Source organism: Mycteria americana, chromosome 3 (assembly GCF_035582795.1).
Source record: "Mycteria americana isolate JAX WOST 10 ecotype Jacksonville Zoo and Gardens chromosome 3, USCA_MyAme_1.0, whole genome shotgun sequence".
NCBI classification, from domain to species: domain Eukaryota; kingdom Metazoa; phylum Chordata; class Aves; order Ciconiiformes; family Ciconiidae; genus Mycteria; species Mycteria americana.
The window spans coordinates 36,280,376-36,294,539 of NC_134367.1; the positions used below are offsets into that span (position 1 = coordinate 36,280,376).

Genomic DNA, 14,164 nt, shown 5'->3' on the forward strand with positions numbered 1-14,164 from the left:
GGGCAGATGTAGGCAGGGCCAGAACAGTGCTGAGCTTTGAAGATGAATTGCGAGTCTTTCTTTGAATTTCATGCTAAAAAGAACCAGACTTTCTATAAAGAGATTGAAAGACTGAGGTGATGACAAAACACTCAGTTAAGATGATGAGTTTAGCTGTGGCTAGATTGGCTAAAAGACACCATAAATTATAATATTGCTGTAATGAAGGTGAAAGAACGAGCCACAGGCAGAGTCTGGAAGTGGATTCAGACTGGGAGGAATACACAGTCTTTAGCACCAAGAAAGGCACCATTCACTCCACAATTATGGAAATATAAACAAAATCAAAATAATATATAATGGGGAAAATAAATGGGTATGCTATGTCTACTTGTCTTCCAAGAAAATCTCTACAATGGAGTGTATCGCCAAAACCTAAATTACTTTTTGATTTGATACAAAATTGAGCTTGGTTTCACTGTAGTCATTAGTAGAATTGGCTAGTCTTCAAATATGAAACCATCTGTTGAATAGCCACATTACATATTCCACAGATTTGATTGGAAAATCCCAGAGCCTCTTTGTGGACACCTGTTGAGAAGAGTAATCTTAGCCGCCTCCTCCATTTTGAAGTGGAAAGGAAGACAGATGTATGTAAAACCACCACTCCATGTGTTAGAGTTGGAAGTTGCTATCAGACTGTTCAAAAGTCACTTCATTTGATAGTTATCAGGCTAATAAATTTGCCTTTTGCTTTTAAAAACTTTGCTAAAAGTAAATGGTGCAAGAAAAGTAAGATTGTAAAACCATACATTATGCTGAGCAACAACTAAAACCAAAAAGCAGTCAATAGTTAGCATAGCATTTTCCCAGATTTTGTCATCCCTATATATTCAGAAGGTCAAATTTGACATTTCCCTACAGTTTATTATTTGCCAATTAACTCAGTCAAAATAAGAAACAGTAATTTTCACTCTAATGTCAAGATGACAAAAACTACAAATCATATTGTCTCAGTTTTAGTTCTCACTGTACAGCTTTCTTACAGAAAAAATAACTTTCTCAGGATATGTCTATATTAAAAAGTAATACCAAAGTTTCCTTTTGAGATTTAGATTTGGGGTACCATAGTGCTGTAGTAATTCCACAGTAATGATTATCACGTTAACTCATGGCCACCAAAAAGTATTCCTATTTAGTGCTCAAGTAGTGTGACCCTTGCTATGAAATAAAATGTAAACTATGTTATTTTTGCTTTTAAGAATTTTCCTCCATCTTAATACTTCATTTATCTTATTGTTTCACAGGCAGTTACATTCTCAGCCACCAAGTCAAAGTTGCTTCAGAGTATTTTAATTTCATCCAATCTGTAAGCATGTCACTGCTAAGATGTGGTGTTGATGTCATTTATATAGTATGCAGGGATGAAACTAGAATTATTTAGCTAAAGCAAGATCTTCTCATCTTCCTGAGGCAGTCCCAGAGTCCCCAGACTAAGTGTCAAACACCACAGACAGTCAGCATAGACTCAGTCAGTCCATTCCTTCTTTAGGACAAATATTTTTCACGTGAGACAATTCTACATAAATCTGTTTTTGCACAGGTTAAGTGCATTCTTTAAATCTTTGCCTTCATAACTAATTCATATTGCATATGAATTCATACTGCATATGAATTCATAATCAGTACATACTTTAAAAAATCATGCATACTAGATTTCTTTTGTTTAGAGAAAATGGCTTTAAAAGACGGGGTATGGGGGATTCATTCTTCAAATGACCAAACAGCTTTTGTCAGTTTAGACAAAGCAAATCATACTAAGCAATTCCTCCCTTAAATTACATGACCATTCCAGCAGATAAACAGGCTTCCAGTCTGCTGTCAGGGTAAAACATCTGAGAACAGGTTTCTCATTTATTTTGCTAAAAGAAACAAACACTTTACCAACAATGACCCAGCTCAAGCACACTTGGGTACAATAAACATAAGGTCAGTCTTTAGGACGGTTGCATTATACAGCTAATCAATCGAGCAGAGATTAATATTCGTTCTATGTAAGTAAGTACAAGAGGAAGAAGCAAGAGCTGTTGTCACAAGGATAGTATGAAAGGCACCAGGTGTGCCCGTGTGCTAGAAGTTAGTAAGGAAACAAAAAGTACAAATGCGCTGGGTCACAAAGTATTCAGTTAATTCAGTTACTGAATGGCTATTTCCTCTTACTTATCACACAGGCTGTCACTGTTTTTAATAGCTGCTAGACTATCACTGGTAAGGGATGATATGTATTCTATTCTTAAATGTTGGTTTGTCTTCTGTCAGCATGTAAGCAAGATACATGTCAAAATCTATACACATTTTTTCATATTACTGCTAGCTACTTGATTATGCTTGTTCTAAGAACTGCAAAAGTTATTTAAGCAACGTTTTGCTGTGATGAAAGAGTAAAAAAAAAAAAATCTAAAACTTTTATCCCAGCTTTCATCTACTGACATTTCCAGATCATGCAGAAGATTGTTCATAGAAGGAAAGAGACAATAGTCACTATAGAAAAGAAAATCACTTCTTTTAAAAATAATGCATTGGGGTGGTTAGCTCAGTCTTACCTGTCAGCAACACGAACCTAGGAATATATCCTTTACACCGCAAGATCACAGTAGCTCGTCCCACAGCACTACCACAGTAGTAGACTGATCCAGCCCAGGAGGACACAAAGAGAGAAACTTTTCCCACTTTTCTAGGTCTACCAGCAGCTGAAGCAATGAAGGAAATGGGGTAGAGAACAGAAGACCAGAGCTGCTTCTTGCAGAAATCCCAGGCAGGAGAAGTAGGAGGTATACTCTGTCTGTGTCTCACCCGGACTTTTGTTTAAAAGTTTTTTCAACTGTTGCTAGGTGGTGTTAGGCTTTGGCAGTTTAGTTCTCAGATTGTATTTCCCCTCTTCTGGTCTCTTCACACAGTGTTACAGCAATGACTTTGTTGAGCTCAGCTCACTTGTGCTATATTTAACCAGTGTTCTCAGCAAGTCAAGCCTGTCAACAGCTGAGAAGTTTGGAGCAGGCTTTGCCGAGTTCCTCAGCTGCTGAATTATCAGTGGATGTAGCACTGCACAGCCCAGCTACTACATTCACTGAAAGATTGTGGGGAAAATGTCAAATCCTTTTAAGGGCTTCCAGTGACTTCACGGGAGTAATTACTATTTAAAGCACTAAGTACAAGATGTGTATTTAGGCATATATTTTAGCCTGCTAGAGAAAGAATACTTGTGTTCACAGCAGATGAGTTCAATTATTTATACAGTGAGGATTTTCCTAGGACAAGTAGGAAGTTTATAATTTGAAAGGTATGCACTTCACTTGAGGAAAAATTACACGTGGGGAGAACTTTTTGCAGCATAATTTTTTACACAGTTTAAATATATTAAGATGGCATGGAGAAATTAATGAAAGGCTTAGGCTGGAAAGTTTTCAGTGTGATATTTATTCCAAAGACAACCTTTTTCTCCCAGACCAAGAGCTTCCTACAGTAATTCGTACTCTGTCTCTAACTCTCATTGAAGAAAAAAAGGAAAGCCACACAAATCCCGATTTGTTTGATATGAGTATTACGACCGCATTACTGTATACATTCTAATGTATACATTCTGAGGTATCCGCACTTGCTTCTGGACCTAATTACTGTTCCTAATTCTAAGCCATAAGTCTCTTAATCAACAGACCAGCAGTAACATTGGGCAGCTTGCAGCCCACCATCCACCATGATATCAAGATTCCCCAAAGACGTTGCAGATCGCAGACTCCAGAGCAAAGTTTTACCACCTCATGGCAGAACAGTCCCTGTAAATGTCTCCGGCAAGGAAAATTCCTTACCCCAACAACTCTGTTCTCATCTGAGCTGTGCTTCAGAGTGAAATGCAGAATGGGCCTCCTTTGGAAAGCTTTTCCCTAGTGATGATTTGCGGTATTCATCTGGGTTAGATGAAGAGGAAGGAAAGAAAGAAGAAAGGGAAGAAAAAAGTAGAAAGATGCTAAAAAATTTGCCTGTCAATATTTATACATGGAGACACCCCAACCTTTCAGAGCAAAAGAAGATTCAAGCAAATCATAACACTACCCTTCAGTGATGCTGGGTCACTGTGCAAATAGTAGGATGGGTAGTGAAAAGGTATCATGCCCTTTGTGGCAATTCCAACATGCAGGAACCTAACTGGCCACAACTATATGAGATACCAGGGGGTGAGCACAAGCCCTTACGGGAAGCAGCTGTAGGATTAGCTGTAGGCTGGTGCTCTAACCCTGTCTCTGGAATGACTTCTGCTTGATCTGTGTTATTGTCTAAACAAGCAAGGAACAATGAAAAAATACTTTCATTCCCAAGGAGCTTATAAGGAGAAAATTAAGTAAATATTAGGTATTATGTCAAGTAACTGATATTTAGACATTGATGACACATTTATAAATGCCCCGAACACTTCCATCGTGTCAAATGTATTTTATTTTGGAGACCAAGTAATAATCACTAATTTCATGTTGTCCCTTTCAATATTTAACTTGGGCAGAACAGCTAGAATGTATAAAAATAGAAACACTTCTATTTTACAGAAACAGCTATTTGGAAGATTATTGTAGAGACAATATATTGGCACAAAGTTTGGTGTTACATGCTTACACTCTGAACTGAAGTGAGTTACATATATCCACATTCTAAAAATAACATTTAATTTTGTTTCCTCATATAAAATTGAGGTACTCCAATCAGATGAGTAACTTTTTGACCATTTTGGCCCTAACTTCTTGCTCAAAGTGCAATATTAATAGTACTTTATCCATTCAAGTACAATAAATCAGGCAAACAAAACAATTAACTTGGCTCATAAATCTCAGAAAAACCAAATGATTCTCAACATTTCCCTCCCATTAGTTAGTGGCACATTCACTGAGTGGAAAACAATACAACTTCTTAGGAGGCAATCTCTGCTGCCAGCCCTTGTGGGTGGGTTTCAATAGTGACCTGCTGATGCAAGTTGCTCATTCTTGTACACTTGCAAACTTACTCCCCAGCTGTGCACCATAGATATTAATTCTGTAACACAGTGGGAATTTCAGCAAAAATTTGGGGAAAATAGAAGATTTTGCAAGTGAACCAAAGAAAATATAAGGACTTCCAGCATAGGAAAGAGTGTAATTAATCTGCATTACTGGAAGTGTAAAAACTCTAACTTTGTGCAGTATGAAAATGGTTCATATCTAAGTATTTCCCCTACTGAACGATGGAAAAAATAGTTACAAACAGATAGGTTGTGGAGGCTGGGAAATAAGAGAAAGATCAGAACCACAAAAGAGACTTTTTAGTTTGGTATCCTACATTAGGTCCTAATGTCAATATACAGCATCATCCTAAGTCCTACTGACATCCTACAACTAAGTCTAAAAAGTGACTTTCTTATAATTTCTGATAATTATGTTATCTCTTGATAAAGCAACCAGGATACTAGAGTCCAAAGTAAATACTTCTAAGAAAATTTTTAATGGAAGCCAAAGCTCTCAAGCATTATTTCAATCAAAACCCCAAAGGCCAGAGCAATGCAAAGCAAAGGGGACAAAATGTGGCTCTAGAGAGTGAACAAGAGCAGCAGCAGGACCTGTTGCTGTTTTTGGAGATAACATTAGTCACAAATACAGAAGAGGCATTGTCATTGTTCACACTATCATATTTCTCTGTACTTACTTTACTAGAAAATGGAAGAAAAATTTTTATGACCTGAGCTGCTCTAGAGAAATTCCAGGCTTGAGGCAGAAATTACTGGCAGAAAATCCATGGTTTTTTATAGAGAAGATCAAAACAGATGTCGTCTTCTGACCTTACTGGTCCCCCTTGACCTTAAAATGTGTGCCTGTAAATAAGCTTTTTCTGGAACACATACAATAGTATTACTATATAATTTTTATCTCAACTATACATCACTGTAGTGTACCAGTATATCTCATTCTCTTAAGTCATAGTGGCATCCAGAGATACAGCCTTCTACCTTTGTCCTTTGCAAATATTTTACATCATAATTAACTGGACCAATACATTAGAAACAAATCTGTCTAAAGGGGCTTAGAGTTTATAACTGTATGTCCTGAGGAGCTCTACTATGTGTATAATTCTGTGTGAGCAACCACTGCCAGTTCTTCATTAAGTTGCTCCTTAAAATGCATTGAAGTAAGAGTTATCAGTATTTCAGTTTCAAAAAAATTAATTATTCATTTGCTTGAAGAGTAGTGCACCATAGTCTTCTGACACCCTGCTTTCATAATACTTACTGCTCACTTCCATAAAAGCTATATTATGGTGCTACTGCTTTTAGCTTTGTTTTGGCTTTACAGTATAACTTGTGCTGCCTTACAGTATGTTGGAAGGGAGGGTGTTCGATCATGTGTTGATTAATCTGATCTTGGCTGCACCCTCTCAAATCTATATTTTGAGAGGGCTAGGTATTTATTTTTTTCATTTTTCCAGATACTGTTGTCACCTCATAAAAGCTGATATTGCTTTTTAGATATTAGGTCTGCCATATCTTCAGCTCAAGCACCTGCTTTTTTAGAACCAAAGAAAAAAACACATTTCTGCCATTTAGCTCATAGATTTAGTTTAGTTGTCTATTTTATAATCTTGCCAAATTAATGAAACTAAAAAAACTTTGTGACGTTCTGCAAATATTTTCCCAGATATGTAAATTCTTTTCCTAAGAAAACCATGTAGAATTAAAAAGTGAATTGCATAATTAACACTGCTATTTATATTTCCCCTACACTATTTACTCCCTTTTTTGACATCTGGAAAACATATGCCATTAATTTTGGTTTTGCTAGTGGTAAACATGTGAGATATATAAAAAAAATCAGTGCCTTAAGATCCTTGCCGCAGTCACAAACCTCCAGGAACACTTACTGGAGTTTTATAGTCTTTCCTGTAATAGTTTTGCATGTTTTATCAGTGAAATAAAAACAGGGTGTCTTTCATTTTGATTCTTCATATGCTGTCTTGATCTATATTCTGTCTTCAAAAAGCATTTTTGGCTTTTTTTTTTTTTTGTAATTTTAATGAAAGAAGCATATTAAGAGACTTGGCCATTTCAGTTATTTTAAATTTTGTATTTCTCCATTGTGCCAACAGAAATATTGGCATTTCATAAGTATTCTCCAGATGAAGTGAGGTGCAATTCAAAGATGACTTGAGACAGTTAGATACGTAATCACATCAAGAACATCAAGTGGCCTTAGAGAACTTAGAGGGGCACAACACTGTCTATGCAAAATGACAGAAAAAATAGTGATAACTTTAGAATCATGTTTGGACACTTTTGAGTCCAAAGCCCCAGAACCTGGCTCTTACTTACAGCTGGGTCAAACGGAGACAGTTTGAAGCATGAGTCTGGAGGAAAGTGCCAACTCAGACCTCTGGAAATGGAGAAAATAATCTTATTTGCTTTGCTGCCACACCCCAGGAATGGTATGCAACTTGCTCAAAGACTATGATAAAAATGAGCTCAACATGGATTAATTGCTTTTAAGGCCAGAATAAACTATTTTCATAATCTAATACAGCCTCCGATACAGGAAAGGCTGTGGAATTTTCCTCATGCAAAACAGCAAGTTGCAGTGAATTAAAGCACATCTTTTAGAAAGATTATATACATTAAATCTGGATAATTTGCCACAGCAATGTATAATGCAGTCCAACAGTTAATTACACTTACTGTTTCAAGCAAACCAAAACTTTGCAATTTATTTCCAGTTTGATGTTGGCTGACTTTAGCTCCTAGCCCATGAGATGGCTAGTCAGTGGCCTTCAACCTCTCTCAATTTGTTCAATTCTAAAAATGTTCCTGTGGCAATTAACAACCCTCCAGAGAAAATCTAAGCTTACAAGAGCCACCTGTGTTTTTCCTGGGTTTTGTGGCCCCCTTGGAAATAGTGCACAGGAGTCCTTGGACCACAGAGCAAAACAATTCTACACCACTTTTCACTAAGTAGGTAATTAAAAATCATTATCAAGTCAGTTCTGAGCCTTCTCTTTTAGGGACTAAATATAGTGAGCTGCTTACTGTCCCTTATTTCTATATTATGATATTTCTATATTATGAAAATTATATATTTCTATATTATGAAATTTCTATATATTTCTATATTATTCAGATATTTCTATATTATGAAAGAACCCACTCAGATTACCTACAGTTGTTAAAAAATAATCAAGTAAATAAGCAAGCATCCTACTTGTCTAATCCTGTGACATTAGATTATCCATCAGATAAATATGGATAAATACAGCTAAAAATAGAATACTATTTTGAGGCTTAAATATTTCCTTGAAAGGACACCTAGACTATGTTTCATGAATAGTCCCATGATGAGATGAATGAAAATAGTCCTGTATTTTCCCAAGATTTGTTTGTATACTCTTCAACCCTGAAGGGAGTCCAAAAGAATTGCTGCAGATTTTTGTAATGTAATTGAAATATCACCTTCTGTTTAATATTAGTATTAATCTGACTTTTATAAAGATCTATCTAAAGGAAAAAACATTTGGAAAGGAACATGAAGATATCAGCTGCAGGTAAATAATTATCAGTAGCACATGCAAAGAATATTATAAACGCTTGCTCTTAATGAATCAAACACAAACTTCACTTACACTTTTAATGGAATAAGACCAAACAAAACATTCTTCTCCTTGTAGCTCTACTTAATTGTGTTCAACCCACTTAGCACCCCAGTCTTTTCAGAAAATCTAGCAAGCTGTGAACCAGAAAACTGTAGCTTAATTGCAGTCCTAGATCAACATCTATTTTATACCAGTGGAGGGTCTGGCCATTTATCTTTAAGATGGCTTCAATTCTTTCTGCTGTCTTGCCTTCATTAGTCCAACAGCTTGCAGGAAAACTGGAATTATCAAATAGATGCAATTCCATTATTGTAATTATGTAACAGTACAGATATCGACAGAACTTGGTAAGATCCCTCTGCTGTAGATGTGATCTTTACCAGATCTCTCCCCTCCATACAAATGAGCCAACTTCAAATGAAATGCAGCAGTCTGAGGTGAAACATGGCAGTCGTTGTAAACTAAGAATATTACACAATAAATATGCAGGCCAGAAGTAATAGAATATTTTATCCAAACAAAACAGATCACCTGAACATATTATTAAAGCTGCAACACCTAAGGGCTAGATCACCAAGAACAGCATCTCTACCCTTGCAAACAGTGTTATGGACTCTTGGATGTCCATAGGAGGTGAAGCTCTGGTTTTGACATCTCCAAGAACACAGTGCCACCTATCTATACATTAGGGTTAATTCACAGTAGTCAGTGGGAGAGGATGGAGAGAGGGGGCTGTATTCCTTGCACCCAGTTCACCACCATCCGTTGCTCCTTCGCTTGGTTTCCTGCGGACGGGGGGAGGCTGCTTCCACTGCACATCCCCAGACTGCAGCTGCATTTCCCGTAAGACATTGGTTTCTGTCATCAACTCGGTGCCATTTACATGCTGCATTTCAAGTTCTGTCTGGTTATACGTTACTTTGTTTAAGACATTGTAAGCTCACACTCATATCATTAGTACTCCTGCAGATATATTATTGACAGAAGCCTAAACTCATTATTACATTATCTGTGGACCTGTAAAACTTGAATTGCTGAGGAGAAAGGAGTGGCTAAAACATGTATAAGCATCCTGATAGCTTCAAAATAGGTACCTGCCTGGAGTTCTCTGTCTAGGAAAGGGTAGCCTGGCAGGAGCAGCCTTTCCTGATTTTGTCTCCCTGGAAGCCTCAGGACAAGATGCCCCAGAGATGAGCCACAAATGTACTCCAGATGTGAATAACAGTCCAACTAACTTTTTCATGAAGAACTGTCTCCAGTCCCATGACCAAACTGTACACATACACCTCTCAAAGACAGTCATAGCATTTGGAAGAATAATTTGTGTGCACTGAGCAGGAGAACAAGAGGGAAGGGACAAGGTATTTAGATTCAAGCACAAATCTGTACTTGAGGAACATCTCTGCAAAGGGCCAGAAGCAGGGTTTTGAAATTCAAGATTATAATCTCCATGAAGTATCAAAGACATAAAGAAAAAGAAAAAGAAAAAGAAAAAGAAAAAGAAAAAGAAAAAGAAAAAGAAAAAGAAAAAGAAAAAGAAAAAGAAAAAGAAAAAGAAAAAGAAAAAGAAAAAGAAAAAGAAAAAGAAAAAGAAAAAGAAAAAGAAAAAGAAAAAGAGAAAAAGAAAAAGAAAAAAGCAAAAGCAAAAAAAAAAAGGCAAAAGCAAAAGAAAAAGAGGATATATGCAAAATAGCTTACTTCTGTCAAACTGTTCAGCAAACAATAGGCCCTGTTCTCCAGATATCTCTGAACATTTGCCATAATTTACACTTTGTGGTTTTACTTCCACAGATGTGGGGAAGAGGAATCTGCTGAAGCACTTCTTTATACTTCCTATTATTTAAGAATTTAGTGAACAATAATGAAGCAGGCTTAGTTAAATCGATGTTCTGTTCACTTGCATGAAGAGACATTGCTTGCCAGTGATAGCCAAAAAGAAAATAGTCTTTCAATATGCCTTGTTTTTAAGCAGTGATGTTTAGAACAGTTCTCTAAGCACACAGTTTACTGGGGAGTGTTAGGAGAGACTTGTTTTGCCTTTTTTATTGACTGTTGAAAGGGTAGGAGAATTTGGTTAACAAAGTTTTAACACTAACAAGTGAGGATGAAAATAGGAAATTTGGAAAAAAAAAAAAAAAAGGTTTTATTGCTTTAGGGCCAGTTATGCCCCAACTTTTCCATATTAGCATATAAACTTTCTGTATATTTTGGCACTAAAACTATACAACTACTTTTTTTTTTTTTTTGCAAATAGCAGGAGGATTTGTATTTTTAAAACATATCTGTTGGAAAACATTCTCTGTAAAAAATCCCAAATGCCACTCCTGTTATTACCAGTAAATCAGCAGTTGGAATAACAGAAAACATTTAAACTATAACATGTTTGGACTGAATATAAAATCTTCCACCTCCACTCTGACTACAAAGCACCATGCTAGAACACCACCCATGGGAGAATTTAGCACTGAAGTAGGAAAAGGAGACCAGGATCACATCAGTACATGACTGACTTAAACCATATGCTCATAGTGCTAAAGAGCAAACTGACAAATATAACTTTTTCTTCCATATACATTGACTATGCAATTGCTTAGAAAATCCATCTGAACCAAAACCTACAATGAATGTCTGATACTCTCACTACAGACTGGTGTCCAATACCTGTCTACTAGTACAAATTACTGAGATGAAAAACCCTCTAAGTTAGAAGAAACTACTTGAGGTTCCTCTCAGTCCTTGTAAATAAGAACACAATTTTTTAGAGAAACCAAAATAGTGAAGGCAGGTGAGATGGGGAATCCCTGGGCAACAGGGAAAAGTGTTATTGCACAGTGCAGAAATCAAGAGAGGGGAGACACAGAGGAAACTGAACCTGCAGTAGCAAGAGCACTGCAGAATGCCTCCTCGCAAGGCACCTCTTCCTAGAAAATGAAAGGGAGGCAAACAGAGAAAGTACCTCAAACGTTCTGCATCCACTAAACTATTGGTTTTCAGGGTATAAGAAACCTCAACAGAACGAGGTACATATGTTGCTTACTAAGTCAAATGTAAGCAACAATCACCACTGATAGCCATGTAGGTTTTCTTCTTTTTCATTACCTGGCTAATTTAAGAAGATCTATATTCAGCTAATTCCTGAGTATCCCTTCTTTCAGTACTCTAAAGCATAGCAGCACAAAGACTGCTGAGCAGAGAAGCCAGAGCTAGTACTAGCTAAAGAAATTTGTAAGGAAATTATATTATACTATTTACTTTATTAGGCCACCTTTCTGTTTACAAATTAACAATATTGCTACTTTCTACTTGCAATGTCATCTTTTTTTAAAAGACATCACAGAATCAGACAACGGTTGAGATTGGGAGGGACCTCTGGAGGTCATCTCATCCAATCCTTCTGCTCAAGCAAGGTGACCTAGGGCAGGCTGCCCAGGCCCATGTCCAGACGGCTTCTGAATATCTCCAAAGATGGAGTCAACACACAAAATGAACAGTACATCAGAGCAGATTTCATCTCACCTAAATCAGCCATGAAGTTAGGTATACAATCTATAGTCAAAGTGAATAATTTCATCCAGAGGAGATGATTAAACATTCATTTTTGGATGGTCCAAGTAATGTGAGAAGAATCTAGTCTGCAGCACAATTCCACATCTTATATTTATTATTTTTCCAGAGTAATAATTTGTATTAGTTTCTTGAGTATATCTAGTAGTATTTTCCATGTGCTATTTTATGTAACACATTTTTAAGAAGTAAATAAAGTTTAGGTTCAACAAGAAAGTAAATAAAGCAGATAATTCTTTTTTTTTTCCCCAGACATTCCTGAAATTCTAGTTATTTTTATGTTTTCAAGACTCTAGTGTGTCAAGACCTAAGTCTTCATAGTCAGCTAAATAAAACAGGGCCAGGCAGCAAGTTGCACTGCTGGTTGTTCAAACCAATAGCGCTCTCCTGGTCATATAAGTGCTACAGTTCTTCCAACCCTGAAGAGCCCAGTATCTAACTGCCTTCGAAAGTCAGAGTTTAACTTTCTAAGAGAAGTCCAAAGAATCTCTTGAACTACACATTTAAGTGTTCCTCAGGGTTCAATTGTGTTCCTCAGGGTTCAATTCTAGGCCCAGTCCTGCTCCATACATTTATCAATGATCTGGATGCAGGAGTTGAATGTGCCATTAGCAAGTTTGCTGATGATACCAAACTGGGAGGTGCTGTTGATGCTCTTGAGGGACAAGAGGCCTTGCAGAGGGAGGATCTAGATAGATTGGAGCACTGGGCAATCATTAATGGGATGGAATTTAACAAGTCCAAATGCCAGATCCTGCACCTAGGACAGAGTAACACCAGGCACAAGTATAAATAGGGAGAGGAGTGGCTGGAGGGCAGCCCTGCAGAAAGGGATCTGGGGGTGCTGGTCGACAGCAGGCTCAATATGAGTCAGCAGTGTGCCCTGGCAGCCAAGAGGGCAAAACGCATCCTGGGGTGCATCAAATACAGCATAACCAGCCGGTCAAAAGAGGTGATTATCCCGCTGTATACAGCATTGGTGTAGCCTCACCTTGAGTAGTGTGCAGTTCTGGGCCCCACAATTTAAGAATGATGTGAAGGTCCTTGAATGCATCCAGAAGAGGGGAACAAAGCTGGTGACAGGGCTGGAAAGAATGTTCTGTGAGGAGCGGCTAAGGATTTTGGGCTTGTCTAGCTCGGCAAAAAGGAGGCTGAGGGGCGACCTCATTGCTCTCTACAGCTTCCTCAGGAGGGGAAGTGGAGAGGGAGATGCTGAGCTCTTTTCTCCCTGGTATCCAGTGATAGGATGCATGGGAATGGTTCAAAGTTGCATCAGGAGAGGTTTAGACTGGACATTAGGAAGTGTTTCTTTACCAAGAGGGTGGCTAAACACTGGAACAGGCTTCCCAGAGAGGTGGTCAATGCCCCAAGCCTGTCAGTGTTTAAGAGGCATTTGGACAATGCCCTTAATAATTTGCTTTCACCTTTGGTCAGCCCTGAAGTGGTCAGGCAGTTGGACTAGATGATCGTTGTAGGTCCCTTCCAACTGAATATTCTATTCTATTCTATTCTATTCTATTCTATTCTATTCTATTCTATTCTATTCTATTCTATTCTATGTGGTACTGAGGAAACATATGATTCAATTAATATTCAGAGCTGATGCACTTTGTGCTACTTCTGTTGTATTATCCCTAGAAATTATATTAAGCCTAAGATTCCTCTAACCAGAAACAGATCCCTTTTTGGCAAATACTACCCTCACATTCCTCCTTTGACGGAAGGCGGGAGGCCAAGATTTTTGAGTGTTTTGTGCTTCCCTCCCACATATATACCTTTAAAACTTGAAGCTTACTTTATTTTGTCATATTTTTCCCACAACTCTTTCATAGCAGATTTTCTTTTTTCAAGCAGATTTTCTTTCTCCCCCAGGTCTAAGTAAATCCTAGAAAGTCAAGAAGACACTCATGAATCTCAAATTATTTTTCTATATGTCTGTCAAAAGGATACCCTCCAGATCATCCACTAAGTG

General features: G+C 37.5%; 1 protein-coding gene across 2 annotated transcripts in view; it reads right to left on the bottom strand.

The window, feature by feature from the left end:
• FILIP1 (filamin A interacting protein 1) overlaps positions 1 to 3,089 on the bottom strand; it is a 111,307-nt gene extending 108,218 nt beyond the window's left edge. The window contains exon 1 of one of the 2 annotated variants that reach the window (XM_075498220.1): positions 2,583 to 3,089. The gene's annotated coding sequence lies outside the window, so the exon portion shown is untranslated. The remainder of the gene's footprint in view (positions 1 to 2,582) is intronic. The other variant, XM_075498221.1, reaches the window with a different exon arrangement.
• Positions 3,090 to 14,164: the final 11,075 nt, after the last annotated feature.